The sequence below is a fragment of the Saccopteryx leptura genome, chromosome 3 (assembly GCF_036850995.1).
Source record: "Saccopteryx leptura isolate mSacLep1 chromosome 3, mSacLep1_pri_phased_curated, whole genome shotgun sequence".
Taxonomy (NCBI): Eukaryota; Metazoa; Chordata; class Mammalia; order Chiroptera; family Emballonuridae; genus Saccopteryx; species Saccopteryx leptura.
In genome coordinates, this window is record NC_089505.1 from 270,829,341 (window position 1) to 270,851,452 (window position 22,112).

At 36.2% G+C, this 22,112-nt stretch overlaps 1 protein-coding gene across 8 annotated transcripts in view; it reads right to left on the reverse strand.

Moving 5' to 3' along the window:
• The window catches only part of SOCS5 (suppressor of cytokine signaling 5), a 69,447-nt gene that overhangs the window by 41,497 nt on the left and 5,838 nt on the right, over positions 1–22,112 (reverse strand). For 5 of the 8 annotated variants that reach the window (XM_066378335.1, XM_066378334.1, XM_066378330.1 and 2 more), the window contains exon 2: positions 9,193–9,268. The exons of the other annotated variants lie outside the window; for them this stretch is intronic. The gene's annotated coding sequence lies outside the window, so the exon portion shown is untranslated. The remainder of the gene's footprint in view (positions 1–9,192; positions 9,269–22,112) is intronic. 8 annotated transcript variants of the gene reach the window in all.

Sequence of the window (22,112 nt, forward strand, 5' to 3'; positions counted from 1 at the left end):
GATGCTCTACCACTGAGCCAGCCGGCCAGGGCAAAGCAACTCCCTCTTGCTAGAGAAGTGAGTCAGACTGCTATAGTTGTGCTGCCCTCTTCCAGTTCTCCCTTTCTTCCATAATAATATAACTAGCTAGCCCAGTCACCAAGAATAAAGACATATTCCTTAGCCTTCCTTCAGGACAGTAAGATGGAAGCAGAAATGTTGATTGGGAGCTTTAGGAAAACTTTAAGAAATAGCTTGCATATGACCTTAATTCCTTTTTTGTTCCTTTGTACTCATGCTGCTTACAAAGATACCTGAATTTTGGACTGTAAGTAAGGTCAAAGGTATGAAAGAGATGAGAGATTCTGAAGTGGTGAGCTTGAAATTGCTTCCCTAGCAATTTTGTGGAGAAGAGTTGTCATTTCAGCCATACACTGCAAATTCCAAATTTTTATAGGAGAAAAATAAGTTCTCTCTTGTTTTTAGGTCATTGTTATTTCGGTGGTTCATTCACTTGTCTCTGTACATAAGCGTAATGAATGCAGGGGGTCAGGAAAGGCTTCACAGAAAAGGTGATTTTGAGCTGAGTTTTGAAAATGAATTTACTTGCCAAGTGGAGAAAGGTATTTCAGGCAGAGATAATGCAAAGACACAGACTCAGGAAAGAGTCTATCCTTCCAAAGGATGAGGGTGGTTCAGGTGGCTGAAGTATAAGACAGGTGGAGTGAGAAAGCAACCTGAAAGTTGGACAGAACAGACTCTAAAGCGTCTTCTTCCATGCCATGATAAAAAAGATGCTCTCATTCCTGGGCTTGGTCACACTAAATGACTATAAATTCACAGATGATCCTTCGCATATTTTAAGAGTCAAGTGCCTCAGTCACAAAACAATCGTAGTTTGAATGAAGGTATGAAAAATAAATCTTATTTCTATAAGAAAAAGGTACAATAGTATTTCTGTAAATGCTGAGGACTAGAAGAAATAATGTCTGGCACAAAGAAAAGATTAGAACTTTTGAGAGAGGAATCTTAAAAAGTTTCACAATGTTTTCATTATTTTTGTTTCTAGCTCTTCCTAAACTTAAGTACTGCATTTTATCCTTTTAACAAATATTTATTACATGTTGATCAGACCTTAAATACTGTGTGGGATACTGGGCTTTATTAACTAGAAAACTATAAAAGTTGATTTCTAATGTTTTATCCTGATACTCATTTTCAGTTAGTTTTAGAAAGTGTTTTTGCTATCTTCAACCAGATTATGTGTTTTATTAGTGCCCTACCTCTGGTAACAGGCATCAAAACACTTGCTAAAGAACGCTAAGGAAAGATTTAATTTTTTTAAAGGGTGGATTAGATGGCTACCTTAATTTAAACTTGTTATTCAAATAATCTAATATAACTTCTGTTTGAAAGACTGTTATTATAATTTTGAATCCCTAAATCTTACCTGATATTTATCCTACATAATAGTTCTTCTATATTATAAAATAATTTGGATAAACATATGGATCCAGTAAGCAAAGAGACCTTTGACTCATGTAATTATTTCTTAATGAATGTACATTACAATAATAAAACTCCAATTATGATTCACCACACCATTTTTAAACATTGTAAAAATGATGCTAACAGTGAAACTAGTTACTATGAAAGATCACCTGGCTCATCACTATATACTGTAGAAGACTAGCTCATGGCCCCTAGTCCTTAAAATCAAGAAATAGTAATAGTGACTTCTAGAAACACAGAAAGGACACGTAAACATCTACAGCTTTGTAATATTCTCAAGGGTGTCAATGAGCATACGAAAGATCCACACCAGTTCCTCCTAACCTCACTAGATTCCCAGACTCCAGGTCTGGTCTCCTTCAATCTATCCTCCATACTGTCACTGGGGAATGCCATATAAATCAGGTGTTAGATAATTCTCTGTTCAAAAATTTCCAGCACTCTCTATACCCTAAGTGATTAAAATGTCAATTCTTTCAAGGGGCATATATGGCCCTTGAGAATCTGGCCCTGGCCAAACTATTTTTCAGTTTCTTTCTTTTCCTTCTTTCTTCCTTCCTTCCAAGTTCTAACCTTCTTTTAAAACACTGAATTACATAGAGTTGCCTAACACACCAGGCTTACATCTGCATGCTTTTTCACAATGCTGCTAACTGGAATGCCCTCTCTTTATTTACACTGTATGTGAAAAAATCTATACTCATTCATCAAGTCTCAGTTCAATTGCCATCTTCTCTGTCAAGTTCTACAAGACTCCTCCCAGCTGGCCAAAGAGCTCCCCCAGTGGTGTGTTGGTAAACTTTGCTCTCAAAAGGGAGAAAAAGCCCTCAGTCAGTTTTGTTGTAACTCATTTTGAAAACTTGAATTTGTTTCAGTGTGCCTGTCATATTAGGGAACCACAAGAGCACAACATAATCCTATTTATTAATGTGCCATTAAATGCTAGATGAACAAAGAAAACTGTCTCCAGTTGCACTGAGCCCTGAGCATAGGAATAAACAGCGCACGCACACCTCAGCATGCCGGCTACCTCAGTTCACCTCCAGTTTCAGGAGCCACGCCCAGCCCTCAGGTTTCAGACACTCTGCTTCCACCACTCCACAGTAACTCCCAAGAGACAATCTTTCTGACACCCACTTCCACAAGCAAACCTCAAGTCTTTTTCAAGGCAAAACCACCATATTTATTATAACATTTGTGTTTTTCTTAACCATTTTAATAGGTAAACTGTGCTACCATTTTTATTAGGTTTCTAACTTTAAAAAAAATGTGTTCCTGAATAAATTTTTGAGTGCTGTGTCCAATCCCAATGTTCCCTAAGGTTAGTGATTTTTAGAAATGCACATGGACCATTACAGCAGAACTAACGATATGCATACCACCACAGATTATTTCAAATACTAATAGTTGGTCTCTCTGGTCCTACTTGGCTCCAACAGTACCATGTTCACAGTGGTCAGCACATATCTTTATTACAACAATGATATTTTGGCATAGTAACTGTTTTCCTATTTATTTCAATAGACAGTAAGCTCCCTGAGAGCAAGGTTCTTTTCACCTTACTACTGACATTCCCTAAATAGTACTCAGTAGTTAGTATGTATCTTGCTAATGCAGATACCATAACAGAATTAAAATCTAATATAAATAATGATAACTATAAAACCCATTTCTACAATAGATAATTAATATCTGATCTACCCCAACACCCAAGCATCCTATAAGTAAGAGAGATGGAATTTAAACAGTGTTTTTAACAACAAAGTTTATTACAAGAGACAATGCTCCATAACTAACCTACATATACCTGTTAATTTAATCTACTAATCTACACATACTTCAAGATACATGTGAATTACAGACTAATTAAAAAAATAGATTCTGGAAATGTGATCTAATAGATTTTTTTCCTGATTAGTAAACTTATATAAAATGTCTTACAAGGGTATGCAAATTAAATTTAATTATATATTCAATCTTTTGTGGAAAAAAAAACCTACAGAAATTAGGACCTGTTCTCCAAATATGGGCTCTTTTACCCTAGCCAATCTTAATCTAAGCCAACATCAAAAGTTACCCTGAAATTTAGGGCAAACAGCATTAATATCTTGAAATTTAAAATATATAGTATAACACAGTAATTACCAGAGGCTAAGTAATTTATTAGCCAAAAACCACATCTAAGTTGATTTCTTTACATACCTACCTATACAGGGGGCAGCAGCAAAAGTAGGTTTACAGTTGTGTACACAAAACTAAGTTTACTCTTATATTACTTATTAATTACTGTATTATTTATTTGTATTACAACTGTAAACCTACTTTTGCCCAAACCTGTATACATAGAAATACTTAAAAAATTTTAATTTGGCCCTGGCTCAGTGGATAGAATGTAGGCCCAGTATATGGATGTCCTGGGTTCAATTCCCAGTCAGGGCACACAGGAGAAACGACCATCTGTTTCTCCTCCCTACCCTCTCCCCCATTTTTCCCTCTTCCCTTCCCCTAGCCAGTGATTCGATTGGTTCAAGCATGGTCCAAGGCACTGAGGATAGCTCAGTTGGAGCCCATCAGCCTCAGGCATTAAAAATAATGGTGCTCGAGAGTACTGGGGGTAGATCCTGGTCTGGGCACATGCAGGAGTCTATCTCATTATCTCTCTTCCTCTCAACTAAAATTTTTTTTTAACGCATAGCATTTATATTTTAATTACTATTCAATATATGTTTATATATGACATATAATTATATATTCAATATAACTGATTATTAAAAAGTGTGATTTTAAAGCTATGTTAGCAACTTCATTAAAAAAATTTTGTTCTTATTCAGCCTACTCCCAGATGTCTAAAACAATGTTACTTCAGCTAACTATATTAAAGTTTTGCTAAGAAACTAAATTATATCTAGTGCTTGTGAAGTACTACAGCATAAAGAAGTGATGTTCAAACTTAGCATACATCAAGATAACAGAAGCTTATCAAAAAAAATTACTGGGTCCTACTTCCAGAATTCTGAATTAGTAAGTCTGAGGTGAGTGGGCCCATAGATTTTGCATTTCTAACAAGTTCTCATGTAAATCTGATGATGGTGGTCCTGATACTACACCTTGGGGTGAGAAAATATTTACAAAAGGTCTGACAGAGAATTTGTATCCAGACTATGTAAAGAACTCTCAAAACTCAACAGTAAGACTTTCTTTCCTCTCTATCTCTCCTCTCTCTAAAAAAAAAAAAAAAAAAAAAATCAATAAAAAATAAAAAGCCTGACCTGTGGTAGTGTGGTGGATAAAGTGTTGATGTGGACCACTGAGGTTGCTGGTTCAAACCCTGGGGCTTGCCTGGTCAAGGCACATGCGGGAAGCAACTACTACAAGTTGATGCTTTCAGCTTCTCCTCCCTCTTTCTCTCTCTTCTCTAAATAAAAATCAATTAAAAATATAACTCAACAGTAAGAAAACATAAACTCAAATCAAAAAATAGTCAAGAGACTTGAACAAAGAGTTCAGCAAAGAGAATAAATAGATGGAAGGCAACTGACTACATGAAAAGATGTTCAATATTTTTAGCCATCAGGGAAATCCAAAGTAAAGACATAATGATAGTAGAACAGCTAAAAAAAATTTTAAAAAGTGGTAATACCATGTGCTGGAGAAGATACAGAGCAACTACAAATCTCATTCATTGCTAATAGGGATGCAACTGGGACAGCCATTCTGAAAAAAGTTTGGCAGTTTCTTATAAATTTAAATATACATTTATCATATGACCCAGAAATTCCACTCCTTAGTATTTATCCTGGAGAAATGAAAACTTGTGTTCCTAGAAAAACTTGTAAAGTTCTAGTCATAACTGTCCCAAACTGGATAGAATACAAGTGACTTTCAACAGGTGACTAGACAAATTATAAGTGCAATTTATCAATGGAATACTATTGAGCAATAAAATGAATGAATTATTGACACATGCAACAGCTTGGATGGGCTTCAAAAGCATTATGCTGAGTGAAAGAAGCCAGTTTCAAAAGGTTATATATTGTACGATTCCATTTATACGATACCAGTGGTGTCAGGGGTTAAGATGGGATAGTCAGGGATTACATGTGTGACACAAACTGACAGCATGAGGGACTTTTAGGGGTTATGAAACTGTTCTGAATCCTGATTGTGGTGGTGGTTACATGGATCAATATTTGAGTTAAAATTTATAGAACTGTAAGCTTTAAAAATATATAGGATCGCCTGACCTGTGGTGGCACAGTGGATAAAGCGTCGACCTGGAAATGCTGAGGTCGCCGGTTCAAAACCCTGGGCTTGCCTGGTCAAGGCACATATGGGAGTTGATGCTTCCAGCTCCTCCCCCCTTCTCTCTCTCTGTCGCTCCTCTCTCTCTCTCTGTCTCTCCCTCTCCTCTCTAAAAAAATGAATAAATAAATTTAAAAAAATTAAAAAATATATATATATATAGGATAAATCACCTTAGAACTTTCTAATTCTTTACAAATGAAGGCTCAAAAGTAAATGCTTTGAGTATGTGTACATCAGTGAAATGGGAGCATAAAGAGACAGCTGGCAGACATAGATTTTAAATAAAATTACCTATGAAGGTATGTCATAGGTATAAATTCTAGCTCAGAAACAATTTTATCTTTCAACCAACCACAGGGGCTATTAATACCTAATATCAACTAAACACAAATATTTAACATCACCACATAAAAAAATTAAAAAGATAATGGGAGACAAAACAAATACAATATGAACCAAATGAAAATGAAATCTAGATGAGGATTCCACATTTTTACTAGATATTCATTTGGTCCTTGGAATAGAAATGACATTACTGTCCATTATCACTATGGTATGTGCTGTTTTTTGTAATAGCCACTACAGATTTACAATGGTTTATCCATATTTTCATCCTTGACACAAAAAACACTCTACTGAATGAATAAAGAAAATGTGATCTATGGGGTAATCACTTCATAAGTTATATAAATGTCTAATCGCTGTTATATACCTAAAACAAAAGTAATATTGTATGTCAACTGACATTGAAAAATTTAAAAAATTATAAAAACAAAAAAGAAAATTATATACTATAGACATAGATAGAATATTATGCAACCACAAAAAAAGAAACTCTGCCATCTGCAACAACATGGATAAACCTGGAGGACATTAGGCTAAGTGAAATAGCAAGACATGAAAGGTAGGTACTGTGTAATCCCATTTATATGCAGAATCTGTAAAGTCAAATTCACAGAAGCAGAAAGTAGAATGCTAGTTGCCAGGGGTTATGAGAAGGGGAGGTGGGGAGATATTGGTCAGAGGACGCCAACTTTCACTTATAAGATGAATAATTTCTGGGGATCTAATATATGGCATTAACTGTAGTTACTGTACTGTATACTTGAAATTAGCTAAGAGCAGATCTTGAATGTTCTCTCCAAAAAAGGAGGGGTAACTATATGAGGTGATGGCTATGTAAATTAGCTTGATTATGGTAATCATTTCACAACACACATGTGTATCAAATCATCATGTTGTATATCTTAAATATACACAATTTTCATTTGTCAGTTACATCTCAATAAAGCTGTGGGGGTATGGGGAGATTGCTGACCAGGACTAAGTACCAAGACTGGCTATAATCATACCACTCTGTAAACCATCCTAAGAAGGCATGAAATATTTCTCTTTTTTATCCCAAGAAATAAACCAGTCCACCAAACACACACAAAGGAATATAATTTAAGGTAGCTATTCTCTATAACTATATATACTTTTGGATGGCTGCCATAAATGTCAGTAGATCTTAGAGTGTGAGTTTTAAGAAACAAAATACAACCAGATGACAAAAGCCATTCATTTAAATAAGTAATCAACCTCATTACCCCCAATGGTGTCCTTGCTTTTAAAGCATTAAATGTAAGTCATCTGTGAGAGCACTGAATTCCTTCCAAATGACAACAGCACTTTTATAACTTTTCAATCTTTAATCTTCTGAGGCTATGAGCCTTAAGTAGCAAATTCAGCTTTTTCTAGAGATGAAAGTACGTTAATATGTAAAGTTTGGGACAATTAAAAAATTGACAACAAATCCTGGCGCCCAGTAGTTCAGTTGGTTAGAGAGCATTGTCCTGATATGTCAAGGTTGTGAGTTCAATCCCCAGTCAGGACACATACAAGAGTCAACCAATGAACTCATAAGTAAGTGGAACAACAAATTGATGTTTCTCTCTCTCTCTTTCTCTCTACAATCAACAAGTAAATTTAAAAATTTTAGAAAAACATTGACAACAAATATTTACCTACTGTTAAATAATTGCTGAGTGCTTAAATATTCCAAGTCACAGTGTCATATAAAACAGATAAAAATGCTATAGGTCTTCAAGGACTTAGTTGAAGAGACTATACAGACCCATGAGATAGACACCAGAACTCTAAATAAGAAAGTATTATGTAGAACAATTAGAGAATAACACCTAAATAGACATCAAAATATTTTTTAACAAGATTTCCCTGTAAGTCAAATGATAACTCAGAAAATAATTTCATCTGATGTCGAGAGGCAGTGGAACACAGTGAGAAGAAGAATGGAGTCGAGGTCTGTCTCAGCTCTGCCATTAAAAACTCGGGTTAAATCTCAACTGCTCCACAGTGCATAGTTAGTAGACATAGTACCTGACACAAAAAGGACACTTGTTCATTCATGCTGATTTGGATAGGCTAAGCAAGCAAGAAGAGCAGGCAGGCGTTCTTTCTTGAAGGGACTCAGGCTGCCTCCAACTGAGGACTATGGCAAGCTTGCTGCTTGAATTCAATACTGCCTTCTCATAACCCTGTGATAGAAAAGATGCTGGACACCCAAAAGAAGGAGTTGACTGCTCTCGTGCCTCTTCCAGAGCACAAACTCTTATATCAAGGGCCTCACTGTCCTGGGCCCAGCTGCACTGGCACCTCAAAGTCCCAGGGACGCCTATAATGAATGCATCAGCTGTCTGGCTTGGTTCCAGTTTGGTTCTCTGAATCTTAGTAAGCTTATGTTAGAGGGAATTGGATCAGGTCCTTTACAACATCACAATCTATGAATATAAAAATTTAGAAATACCATATTAACCAAATAACACAAACCTTACTAAATTGTCAGCTATGAGTAAAACAGCTTATTAAGTTTGTTAATCTGGACTTTACTTGTTTGTTCTACAAGAAATACCAAAATGTTTTAGAAATGCCAAATAGGAAAAGCAAACACTACTGAATTTTTTTTTTCCTGTATTTTTCTGAAACGGGGAGAGACAGTCAGACAGACTCCCGCATGCGCCCGACCGGGATCCACCTGGCACGCCCACCAGGGGGGCGACGCTTTGCCCAGCAGGGGGGCGATGCTCTGCCCCTCCGCAGCGCCCGGGCCATCTTTGCTCCAATGGAGCCTTGGCTGCGGGAGGGGAAGAGAGAGACAGAGAGGAAGGAGAGGGGGACTTCCGCACGCCAGGCCGACGCTCTACCACTGAGTGAACCGGCCAGGACTACTACTGAAGTCTTTAAAAGAACTATTCTTACCTTAAAATATTATTAAAATGGCTAGATCTCACAGTAAAACAAACCAATGCAAAGATTTATTACAGTTATTCATTCACTAGATCAAGTTAATTTTTACAACTCAGAACAATATTCTTGTAAATCAAGTAGTGTTAGTACCTCACAACACCAAGTGCAGTGCAGTTCCCAGCAGGTAACAAGAAAAGGTCAAGAATGCCCTTCTTAACTTCCAGACCTAAAATCCAGAAGTAGAAGAAAACAGATCATCTTAACAGTTACTGAATGGTAACTATATGCTAGGCATTGTCCTACTCACTTTATATGGATATTATTTAGTCCTCACAACAATCCTGTAAGATGACTAGTTATTATCACAATTATAATGATAAGAAAATTTAGGCTCAGTAGGTTAGGAAATTTGCCCACTTGCCTGACTGGTGGTGGTGCAGCGGATAGAATGTCGACCTGGGATCCTGACGTCCCAGGTTCAAAACCCTAAGGTTGCCAGCTTGAGCACAGGCTCATCTGGCTTGAGCTTGAGGTCACCAGCTCGAGCGCAGTATCATTAACATAATCCCAAAGTTGCTGGCTTGGCTTGAGCCTCATCCCCAACCCCCAGTCACATCACATATGAGAAGCAATCAATGAATAACTAAAGTGACAACTATGAATTGATGCTTCTCATCTCTCTTCCTGTCTCTCTCTCTCAAAAAAAAATTGCCCACATCTACAGAGCACATACACAAAGCCTGAAAATAAGGTAATCAAAGAATGTACCACTGTCTTAAGCCTTCAGGAAAACACTCTGATCAATAGATCTCACTGTTCATATACCTTTGGTAGATGTAGCTGTAGCTCAATAATAAAGATATGGACTATCAAGTCATCATGGCTTGACATTATTTCTTAATGTAAATTAAAAAATCAGCTTTGTTTTCCAAGTGAGTGTTCAGTAAATTTACTTAGAATGAAACCAGTTCCCCAGATAAAACTGAGTTTCTAGATCTATAATTGCTGAGGAACAGACACAATAAACTATTCAAGTTAAGGTCATTCTTTGAGGTCTGGTATGAATGGCACCTCCCTGGAGGACATGTCTATTTCTTCAGTCATTAACCACAACAATTCTTTGTCTATTCTTTTGAATATTAACTTTCTCCACTGGATTGCTAACATGTTCTATATATAGCAAAAAATGTGAGGCTGAGTCACGTGAATGGGTTCCTGAGGAGTACCAGGTCATATGCTTAAGATGCCTGGGACAGAGACAGCAAATAAAATATCTTATTAAGAAAACTAAAGACTATGACTTTCATTCTTTCAACATAAGGACATCCACACCTGAGTAACAGTGGCTGAGAAAGCAAGACAAAATGTCTTTAAAAAAAAATTAATTTTAAAAAATGTCTTTAAAAACCTGCTCTGAAAAAAAAAAAAAGATTATCTTTAATATCTTAAAATGTACAAAGAAATATTTGATGGAAATCCATACTTTTAAACTATGAAATATGGGACACTGCCTTAGTTTGGAAAAGTTTAGGATATATACAGGGGGTCCTTGGGTTACGACACAGTTTGGGTTCCTATGACAGTGATGTAACCCAGATTTTGGTGTAAGTCAAAACACACCCTAGCCAAAGTCACTTACCTATCCTAACACAGTTATAAAATCATAATTAGAACATAAAAACACAACTAAGCCACCGAAAAAGGAAAAGTACATTAATATACTGTACTGCAGTGGTCCTCAAACTTTTTTGAGCCACGGACCGGTTTAATGTCAGAAAATATTTTCGCGGACCGGCCCTTAAGGTGGGATGGATAAATGTATCACGGGACCGAGACAAGCGTCAAGAATGAGTCTTAGACGGATGTAACAGAGGGAATCTGGTCATTTTTAAAAAATAAAACATCGTTCAGAATAAAACGGAAATAATGTAAGTTATTCTTTCTCTGTGGACTGGTACCAAATGGCCCACGGACTGGTACCGGTCCACAGCCCAGGGGTTGGGGACCACTGCTGTACTGTATGCATTACTGAATATTTTTTCTCTGCGCACAACCCAACTAGTTTGCCCACACAGTCCGTAAGCATGATGCTAACGGTCTAAGCTGAAACACTCACATTTCAATTTCTTAAAGTTTTTATGGGAGTGAGCATCATAAACTCAAAATGTTGTATGTTGAGAATGTGGTAACCCAAGGACTCCCTGTATCATACATATAGTGTAAGAATAAATGTGTCCTTCACTAAATTTATACTGATGAAAAGCTTAAGTTAAAGTACCTGCAAAAATGGCAATGAGGCATGGTTAAGAGGAGAAAAACTTGCGGTGTGAGTCTGTGAAACACGAGTTTATTCTTGTATTATTAATTATTGTATTATTTTCTATACAAACTGTAAACTACTTTTGACCCACCCTCTATGACAGGGGTCGGGAACCTTTTTGGCTGAAAGAGCCAAGAACGCCACATACTTTAAAATGTAATTCTGTGAGAGCCATACAACAACCTGTGTACGTTATGCATTATCCAATAAAAATTTGGTGTTGTCCCGGAGGACAGCTATGATTGGCTCCAGCCACCTGCAACCATGAACATGAGCCGTAGGAAATGAATGGATTGTAATACATGAGAATGTTTTATATTTTAACATTATTTTTTTATTAAAGATTTGTCTGTGAGCCAGATGCAGCCATCAAAAGAGCCACATCTGGCTCGCGAGCCATAGGTCCCCGACTCCTGCTCTATGAGAAGACTGAGAAATCTAACTACTGGAAGTTAGCATATTTTATATTATATCCTATCTTTTAGATAAATGTTTCCTTTTTATGAAACTCAAAAGTGTCATCCTATTATTTTCATTTACTATATTGTAAACATTTTCTTATACCGTATCCTCTTAAATATCCTGAAGCTCTTGATTTTTACTACCTGTCAATTATTTTTATTATCATCACTACACTAAACAAAAATTTTAAGAACATAATTTATAATGGTTTTATAGTATTTGGTTATATGGCTATAGCATCATTTAATCATTTAAGAGGCTTCCAATTTTTTAACATTATAAATAGCACTGTTACCAGTAAGTGTCACATGCACATATACATTTGTGTATTTCTTTCTAAATAAGTTCTAAAAGATAGAATTTTGGACAGAGGGGATGACCATTCTTAAGGATTCTGAATATTGTCAAATAGCCATTGTAGTGGATTGAATGTTTGTGTCCTCCTAAAATTCATATTGAAATCTGATTCCAATGTGAAGGTATTTAGAAGTGGGGCAAGAGTGGAGCCCTCATAAATGGGATTAGTGCCCATTAGTGAGAACACACGAAATCTGCAATCTGCAACCCTGCAGAGGCCCCCACCAGAACCCAGCCGTGCTGGCATCCTGATTCTGAATAGAGAATGTGAGCTGAACAACTATCTACCTGAGCTTGCAAAGGTCTGGGAACTATGCAAATTCTTGGCAGCTAGAGTGGAGAGACCTCACTGAATATTACATGCATTTGACAGAGATCCAAGAAGGACCACGCCACTGTATAAGGGCTAAGCTAGTTTTAGAATAAAATTGCTGAAAACTAAAAATAAAAAGGAAAAAAAATCTTTAAAGCAGCTGGGGGTCAAGGGAGGTTGGGGGAGTGGGGTGGGAAGTGGGAAGGCATATTTTCAATGATAAGAATGACCACTGTTCTCATCAGAAACAATTTAAACTAGAAGATACTGAAATGATTTTAAAGTGGCACAAGAAAAGCTGTCAACTTAAAATTCAATATCCAGTATAAATATCCTTCAAGAATGAAGACAAAGGGGAATAATAATGTTCAGGATTGTCCTGACAAAAACAAGTAGAAAACTAGACTAATAGGAAACTACTTTTTCAGACATTGGATGACAGGTAGTGTGGAAACATGATCCCTGAAAGAAGAAAGACAAATGTGGTGACCCCCAAGGACTGTCCCAATTTGTTTGGAACTATAATACAGGGAGGGGGAACCCAAATAGAACATGGTTTCACTGAGTTGAAGTGACAGAGCTTATTATTAGACTTTGTGGAGTCTGAGATAGCTAGAATTTTCAGGGCATATTACTACAAAGAAAGAAACTAAATAGAAATGCTCCAAAAATCTGCAGAAGGTGTCTGTCTACTTGAGCTTCTGGCTAAATGCAAATAGCCTTGTGTATTCTTGGGGTTTATTGAGCTTCTTGGATCTGTGTATTGTTTTCAGCATATTTGTAAAATGTTTAGTTATCTATCTTCAAATTTTTTAATTTCCAAGTATTTCTTTTTTCTCAAACTCTAATCTTACATATATTTGACCAACATATGTAAGTTTAATATTAACTTACTGATCACTGAAATTGTACAATTTTCTTTCAATCTTTTTATTTTCCTTTATTTTTAAAGGTTTCTACTGTCTTGTCTCATTTCTTTCCTTTATCTAATACACTATTATGCCCATCCAGTTAGTTTTTCTATCTGATATTTTTATTCAGCTCTAGAATTACCATTGGTGTTTTTAAAACTAATTTCTACTTCTCTGTTCAGATTTTTCTATTATTTTCATTACACTCATCTTTTCCTTTAAGCCTTTAAATTCTTTTCTAATAAATATTTTAAAGTCCTTGTATTAAAATTCTCTTTATTCCTGCCAATTCTGGATCTTGATTATAGGTTTCAACTTATTTTTTCTCATGTCTAGTAATTTTTATGGAGTTACTATATTGAGTCCTTGAAACTTTTTTCCTTTCTTGAATATTAAGTTTTGTTCTGAGAGGCAGTTAACTTATTTGTGGATCAGCTTGATTTGTTTTCATGGGTTTTACTTGTTTGTTTGTTTTGGGCAGTTCTAGAATAGCTTTCAGTTTAGGGGCTAGTACTGGCCCATTACTGAGGTAGGTCCCTACGTGTGTCTAACTTGACCGCCCCATTTATTCACCCTCACTGGTGGAAACTGAATGATTCTGATACTGTGTGAACTCGGGGAGTTGTTTGGCTTAAAGATTCTCAGTATTTGTTATTTTCTTTTAATTTTTTCTCTGTCTAGTCTCAAATATTGATTTATACACTGTAAACCTACTTTTGTCCCACCCTGTTTTAAGAATATGTTCTCTGACCACAGTAGCATTACATGAAAACACAGTAACAAAAGCATACCTGGAAAATCCCAAATACTTGAAAATTATTTGACAACACTCTTCAGAACAACCCATGGGTTAAAGAAAAAAAATTACAGGAGAAATTAGAAAATATTTTGAATGGAATGCTAATGAAAATGTATAGCTTTAAAGGTTGATATTTAAAAAATAAGTTTTAAAATCAATGATCGAAGCTTTCACCTTAAAAATTAGAAAAAGTAGAGCATATTAAACCCAAACTAAGGTGGAAAGAATTAATAAAAAATGAGAGCTCAAATCATAAAACAGGAAACATAAATCACAGAAAAAAAAATCAACAAAACCAAAAGTTGATTAAAGAACTGATAAAATTGCCCTGGCCGGTTGGCTCAGCGGTAGAGCGTCGGCCTAGCGTGCGGAGGACCCGGGTTCAATTCCCGGCCAGGGCACACAGGAGAAGCGCCCATTTGCTTCTCCACCCCTCCGCCGCACTTTCCTCTCTGTCTCTCTCTTCCCCTCCCGCAGCCAAGGCTCCATTGGAGCAAAGATGGCCCGGGCGCTGGGGATGGCTCTGTGGCCTATGCCTCAGTCGCTAGAGTGGCTCTGGTCGCAACATGGCGACGCCCAGGATGGGCAGAGCGTCGCCCCCTGGTGGGCAGAGCGTCGCCCCTGGTGGGCGTGCCGGGTGGATCCCGGTCGGGCGCATGCGGGAGTCTGTCTGACTGTCTCTCCCTGTTTCCAAGCTTCAGAAAAATGAAAAAAGAAAAAAAAAAAAAAAAAAAGAACTGATAAAATTGATAACTGCTAGCTGGACTAATCAATGAGAAAAGGAGAAAATGAATCCAGTATCAGGAATGAAAGAAGGAGCATCAATACAGATCCCACCAACATAAAAAAGAAATGTTTCATAAAATGTATAATTTATTTTCAAGCTGATAAATTAGATAAATTAGATATAACAGATTCCTCAAAAGACAGAAATTACCAAAACAGTTATAAAAAGAAATAGAAGATCTAAATAGTCTTATATCCATTCTTTTAAAAACTGAATCCTTAATTAAGAACCTTTCCACAAAGAAAACTGCAGGCCCAGGTGGCTTCATTTGTGAATTCTATCAAACATTTAAGGAAGAACATCAATTGTACCCAAACGAAGGAACACTGCTGGTACAAATGTAAAATGGTAAACCCACCTTGGAATTTGTTCTATTAAGTTTCTCATGTAAAATATACACATAATAATATATAACCCAGCAACCCTTTCCACAATAATAAAAAAACAAATTAGTATTATAGATGTAGTATATCTATACATAACTGAATATTAGTCAGCAACTACAAGGAAGTAACTATAGTTATATGTAACATGGATGAATCTATATTTTAAATAAAAGCTTCATATAATTTTTATGCCTAGGAGAGTTTGAGAAGCATGAAGTACATAAGAAAACAAAAAGAGAAAATATAAATGATTTAGGTAGTTTATAAATTAATCAGTACCATAAATATCATAAAGTATATGTAACAGTTGTCATCCTCTGTAAATGCTCAATTGCCATTTAAATCATGTTACAATACTCCTCTAGCCATGTTCAATTTTCTATTTATGTGCTTCAAGGAGCTCCAATTCCAATTTTTAGTCTTCTATCATCTAACTACCAGAATTTCTCATAATCCCAATTCATATTGTGCATTTTATTTATTTCCTTTTTTATTTGTTGATTTTCAGAGAGGAAAGGACAGAGACAGAGCCATAGGGAGAAACACTGATTTGTTGTTCCACTCATTCATGCTGTTATTGGTTGCTTCTTGTATGTGACCTGACTGGGGATGAAACCCACACACTCAGCATGTTGGGATGATGCTCTAAACCAGGGTAGTCAACCTTTTTATACCTACTGCCCACTTTTATATCTCTGTTAGTAGTAAAATTTTCTAACCGCCCACTGGTTCCACAGTAATGGTGATTTATAAAGTAGGGAAGTAACTTTACTTTATAATATTTATAAAGCAGAGTTATAGCAAGTTAAAGCATTTAATAATAACCACTTACCAAGTACTTTATGTTGGATTTTCACTAAGTTTGGCAGAATAAAGCTTTGTAAAACAACTTACTATAGTTAAATCTATCTTTTTATTTATACTTTGGTTGCTCTGCTACCGCCCACCATGAAAGCTGGAACATCCACTAGTGGGCAGTAGGGACCAGTTTGACTACCACTGCTCTAAACCAACTGAACTACCTGGCTGAAGAAATATATGGTGCTTTAGATAGGGAATCCTGTTCACCAGTTCCTTTACTTTTTCTTCCTTAACATTCCACTTCCTTGGTACTGTTTTCCCCATCTCTTTAATAGTGTTATTCTTACTTTTCATTGCACAGACTTGTCTTTCTACCTCCTCTAAAACTGAACCAAAAACTCATCTTTTCCACTAAGTGCAAAACTACCTCAGATTCTTTCCAAAAAATCTCAGCACTTGACAAAGATCTTGCCCTATTATATGTATTTATTTTACTGAATTTGGACACTTCTTCTATTATAATAACTCCATCTCCTGGCTTAGAGAGTAGAACCTTTGGGTTCAATGTATTAAAAATATTAGTTTTCTTCAAGGTTCCCTTTTTTAAAAAAATCATTAAGTGAGGCAGAGACAGACTCACATGTGCCCCAATCGGGATCCACACAGAAAGCCCCCTACTGGGCAATGTTCTGCCCACCATGAACCACTGCTCGGCAACAGAGCTATTTTAGCACCTGAGGCAAGGCCAACTGAGCCATCCTCAGTGCCTGGGGCCAACTTGCTCAAACTGTTTGAGACATGGCTGCAGGAGGGAGAGAGAGAGAAAGAGAGAAAGAAGAGAAGAGGAGAGGAGAGAAAGAGATAGAGGGAAGGGGGAGGGGTGAAGCAGATGGTCACTTCTCCTGTGTGCCCTGACCAGAAATCAAAGCCAGGACTTCCACACACTGGGCCAATCAATGCTCTATCATTGAGCCAACCAGCCAGGGCAAAGGTTCATTTTCTTGTGCTGTTTTTACTTTTCTCTCTGAGATTCTATTTGCAAGAGGCTTAAACTCTATAGGACTGGAAGGGAGGCAAAGTGATGGTTGATTAGGGCTGCTCTGGACTAGACTTTAAAGAAGGTGAAAAAAGCCTTTAGGCTTCAGATATCCATTCAGCTACCTTGCTAGCTAGCCCAAGGAAGCAAACTGGATTCCAAAAAGAGACTTTAGGTGAAGAATAAGAAAGTCTTTTTGTCTACAAATTCCCTGTGTTGTACTGGATGGCCAGACAGGATGCAGTGCACTGTTTCAAGGACTCTAAATTTTTTCTGTCTTTCTGGCAGCAAATATTTCTATGTATAAAGATAAGGCTGAGAGGGTGGAGGTTTGACTGGAGGTGGGCAAAAGGTAAATATTAAAAAATGTCTTCACTCTCAAACTAAGTGCCAGTACTTTTGGTTCTGCATACATTATTACTTAGGAATTACTTGTCTAATTTCACAACTTGCAACTGCAAACTTTATGCCTTTCAAATCATATCTATAAACCAGACCACACTCCCAAGCTACACTCATATTTCCAACTGATATCTTGGTCATGTTATTTATTATCTAAAAAAGCGTAACTACTTATCTGAAAGCAAACTCAGTATTCCCCATCTGTCAAATTTGCACATTATTCTACTGCCAAGTCAAGATCCTTAGACTCACTCTCAACTATCTCTATCACCTCCAAACACTAACCAAGTCTGGAAGATTAAAACGTCTGTCTCTGAAATCAGTGCTCTTGTTTCTATCCCTGCTACAAATTCCTTAATTCAAATTATCATTATCTCTTTCCTTAACTAGGGCAGAGCCTTACATGACATCCTTGACTGTGATCTACCTACCAGAGGCCAAAGAGACTGCCTCATTCACTCACCTTAATGAATAAATGTCTCCAATCTCTGTTTCTCCAGACTATTCTCTTTATTACTGTGATAATCAGTTTTCTAAAACACCAAACTATTTTTGACACTTCCCCACCTATAAAACAAAATAAAAATCCAAACTTCTAGTATGGCAATATAAAACTATTCATAATTTGTTTCCATTTTGCCTTAATTCTAGTCTGATTTCCAAATTTTTTCTGCACTCATTTCATCAGATCAAACTTCAGCCCTTTCCTTAAACACACTACGCCTGTTCTTTTTAGTAATCTAGAATAAATAGTAACTAGTCCATCTTATTTTATTTTTATGAGCACCCTTATACTATTTAAAGCCATTGGCTAAACCTGTACAGCAGCAATGACTGAAGAAACAATCAGATGATACAGCCAACTCTCAGTTAGCTTATTTATTAACATAGTCAGTACAGACTAAATGGAAAAGTGAATGAAATGTTTCAACTACCTGCTGAGCGTCTTCCTTAGAGTAAATTAATGTTAAAAGTCTTCTGTTACAGACTTATCACCCTCCTTTTGATGCACAGACACAAAGAGAACTATAATTCCATTTTCTCCATATCTATCCATTTCCTTTCTTTCATCTTTAACACCTAATTTCTCCACTTCTGTTTCTCCTCTTGTACTTTTCTCCTCCTGCTAAGCTTTTGCAACATCCTCTTTGTCCACCCTTCACAAGAACATCCGTATTATTCTATCACTTTTAATAGTACAGCACTTACAAGTTTACAAAGCACTTTAACTCACTTGGTTCTGACAACCTCAGTTTTGGGGATTCCAAAATCAACAATTATAAAATATATGTATGTGTATAATATTATATACAGAAGATGCTGCCCTTATAAAATATAAGATACTCTTCTTACATTTTAACTCAATTCAAAAAGTTCAGTGATTCATCTAACATACTGCTTGCTATTCCCTCCGCCTAGAACTCCATAACCACTCTTCACTTGCTCCTCTTTGAAGACACAGCTCTGCCCTCTCTTCCTCCCAGAGCAAGAATGTTTGGCCTGTTTCAATGCTACCAGAATGTTTTCACATCACTGGAAGAATCCAGGTCTCTGAACTCCTACTCTGGTGTTTTTTTCTACCAAAAAATATTTTCTTTATTAACTAATGTTACCTTTATTAATGCCCATTAATTATTCAGCATTTTATAAAGTCAAAAGGAGAAACATTTTATGGGCAGCCAGCACTGATTTACCAATCTTGAGGGTAAAACTGTATATCAAAACATCTTTCACTTTCCTTAAAAATCTGGAATTTAAGGAATGTCTCTAAATCCTCTGAAAATATCGGGATACTATCTCTTGTGGTAATGAAATCCAAAGCTGACACAGCAATGGAGTAAAACAGCACTTCATAAACCCTAAATTAAACTATTACACGTTTTAAAAGATGCCTCTTAATATCCTGGAAAATGTTTAGAATTAACACTCAAAAGTCCAAGGCCATAGTCCCAACTCCAACCACATAAATATTTGGTTGACTTTAAGAAAGTCATTTAACCTCTCTGAGTCAAACTTCCACTTTAATAAAATCGGATAATGCCATCTAACTTTCACAACTGTTAAGAGAATTAAATGAAAGAATGACTGCATATCACTTAGCCTGGGAACACAATAGTCAAAAAATGATAACCCCCTTTATAATTATTTTTATATACAACATAATTTTTGTTTTCAGAACCATGCTCAACAACCCTTAACATGTTCTTGGACTTTGTGGTCCAGCAGCAACTACAATAAATGACTTCAAGGAAGTTATTCCATGACTTTTGGATCCCCTTCCTGGGTCATAACTCAGGTCCTAGAAATATAATTTGGACTATCTCCTTCTAAATGCATTATCTTGTTCTCTGCCACAGGAAAACTCATCAAAAGATGTTACTGTAGCTTCTCCTTATTGGCTTGACTTTTAACTACCTGGAACAGCACACAGAGTCAGCTGCAAATCTGGCAACTTTTACTGCCAGTCTGTTTTTTAAATCATTTGTTAACAAATGTTAAATAAAATTGGTCACAGCACTGACCACCTGAAGGTTAATGAGGTTGAACTGATGTCTCATGTTAATAATCAAAGTCAAAGACTAAATAAATAGATAAATCAGCTCCCCCTTAGCCACAGACTTTCTTTTTCTTTCTTTTCCTTTTCTTTCTTTCTTTTTCTTTCTTTCTTTCTTTCTTTCTTTCTTTCTTTCTTTCTTTCTTTCTTTCTTTCTTTCTCTTTCTTTCTTTCTTTCTTTCTCTTTCTTTCTTTCTCTCTCTCTTTCTTTCTTTCTCCTTTTTAAAGACTTGATTCATTTTAAAGAGAGAGAGAGAGAGAGAGAGAAGGGGAGGGGAAGAGGAGCAGGAAGCATCAACTCCCGTTTGTGCTTTGACAGGCAAGTCCATGGTTTCACACTGTCAACCTCTGTATTCCAGGTCGATGCTTTATCTACTGTGCCACCACAGATCAGGCACCACAGACATATTTTAACCTTAAGAAATTACTTGGACTTTTCCCAACAGATTATATTTATGCTTAGTAAGCTTATCCTTTAGCTTTATAATATACTTCAGCAGTTTTTTTAATACAAAGACATGCTAATCTCCTTAACCCACGAGCTCTGCCAAAGCTACACTCCTACAAAATCCTGGTTTTCCTCAACATTTTTCTCTAGCCATCCTCTGATTCCTTCCTTAGCTACCCACCATTACATGTAGGCTTAACATTCAGCTCCCAAATAATTTCCATTTTACCTTTCATGTTCCATTTTAAGTATAGATGTTATTTAGGTAAGCTTCTATCCTTTTCAATTCTTTGAAATACAACATACCATATACTTGATTACCACCTCTAACTGGAGCAACTTGCTCAGAATAAAAAGTCTGGAGATTAGTCTTGTTATGATAGTCTTCAAATAAAAAAGTCATAATTTGAAGACAATTGCAGAGCAGATAAGCCCATTTCAAAAATATTTTTCAAAATTATCTTCAATGCTTCCTCTTATTAATTTTGATAAAAGATTACTGTATGCTACCTCATCAAAGTAAAGGTAAATTTAATTTAATTTTGGTGTTAAACAGCATATAAACAAAATGTTTATGAACTATTAGAGAGCCTGTGAAAATATATTCTCACTCGACTGTATGTGGCAATGGTGTAATTATGAACTCCCTCAAGTCATTCCTTAGGATATACCACCTCCGTGTAGAATTAAGCCAGGCAGCTAATTCTCAGTTAAAGCACTCAGATTTAAATTTACCTAACATTAACATAAATCAACAGTTCAGCAATTACGCTTTCTCAAGATTACCTCTGCTCTAAACAGATTCAAAAGTCCTTTTCCCCCTTAAAAGTAGGATAATGGCTAACACGGATGAATTTATTAGGTTGGGCAAGGCAAATGATTCATATTTTCCCTCTTTCATATTCTAACATCTACATTGAAGCTAAGAAAACAGTTTGCATGGTCCATATCTACCCAGTCCACAAATCCATGAATTTTAAATGAGTACCAGGCAATTGACAATGCCATAATAATTTTTAAATATATAAAAAAAATTCCAACCTAATGAAAAATTGAGCAATGATTGCATTTTATTATAACACGGTATTTCTGATGTCTTTCTAAAGCCATATTTAACCAAATATCTTATTCATATAATTAAATTATATAATAGAACTGAACAAAACATCTGTATGTTTAAAATCTATAAAATTTCTAAAAGCATGTTATGACTCCAAAAATGTACAATAAACTGCAATAATTTTATAATCTTTATTATAACCGTTCATCAAAAGAAGATTAGGAGTTGGTCACTCTCAGATATTAAAACCTTTTAAAATTTTAATTTAATTTATTTCATTTGAGGGAGAGAGGAAGGGAGAGAGGTGGGGGGAGGAGAGAGATGAGAACCATCAACTCATACTTGCCTCACTATAGTTGTTTATTGATGGCTTCTCATATATGCCATCATGAGGGGGGAGTCAAGATGAGCCAGTGACCCTTTGCTCAAGCCAG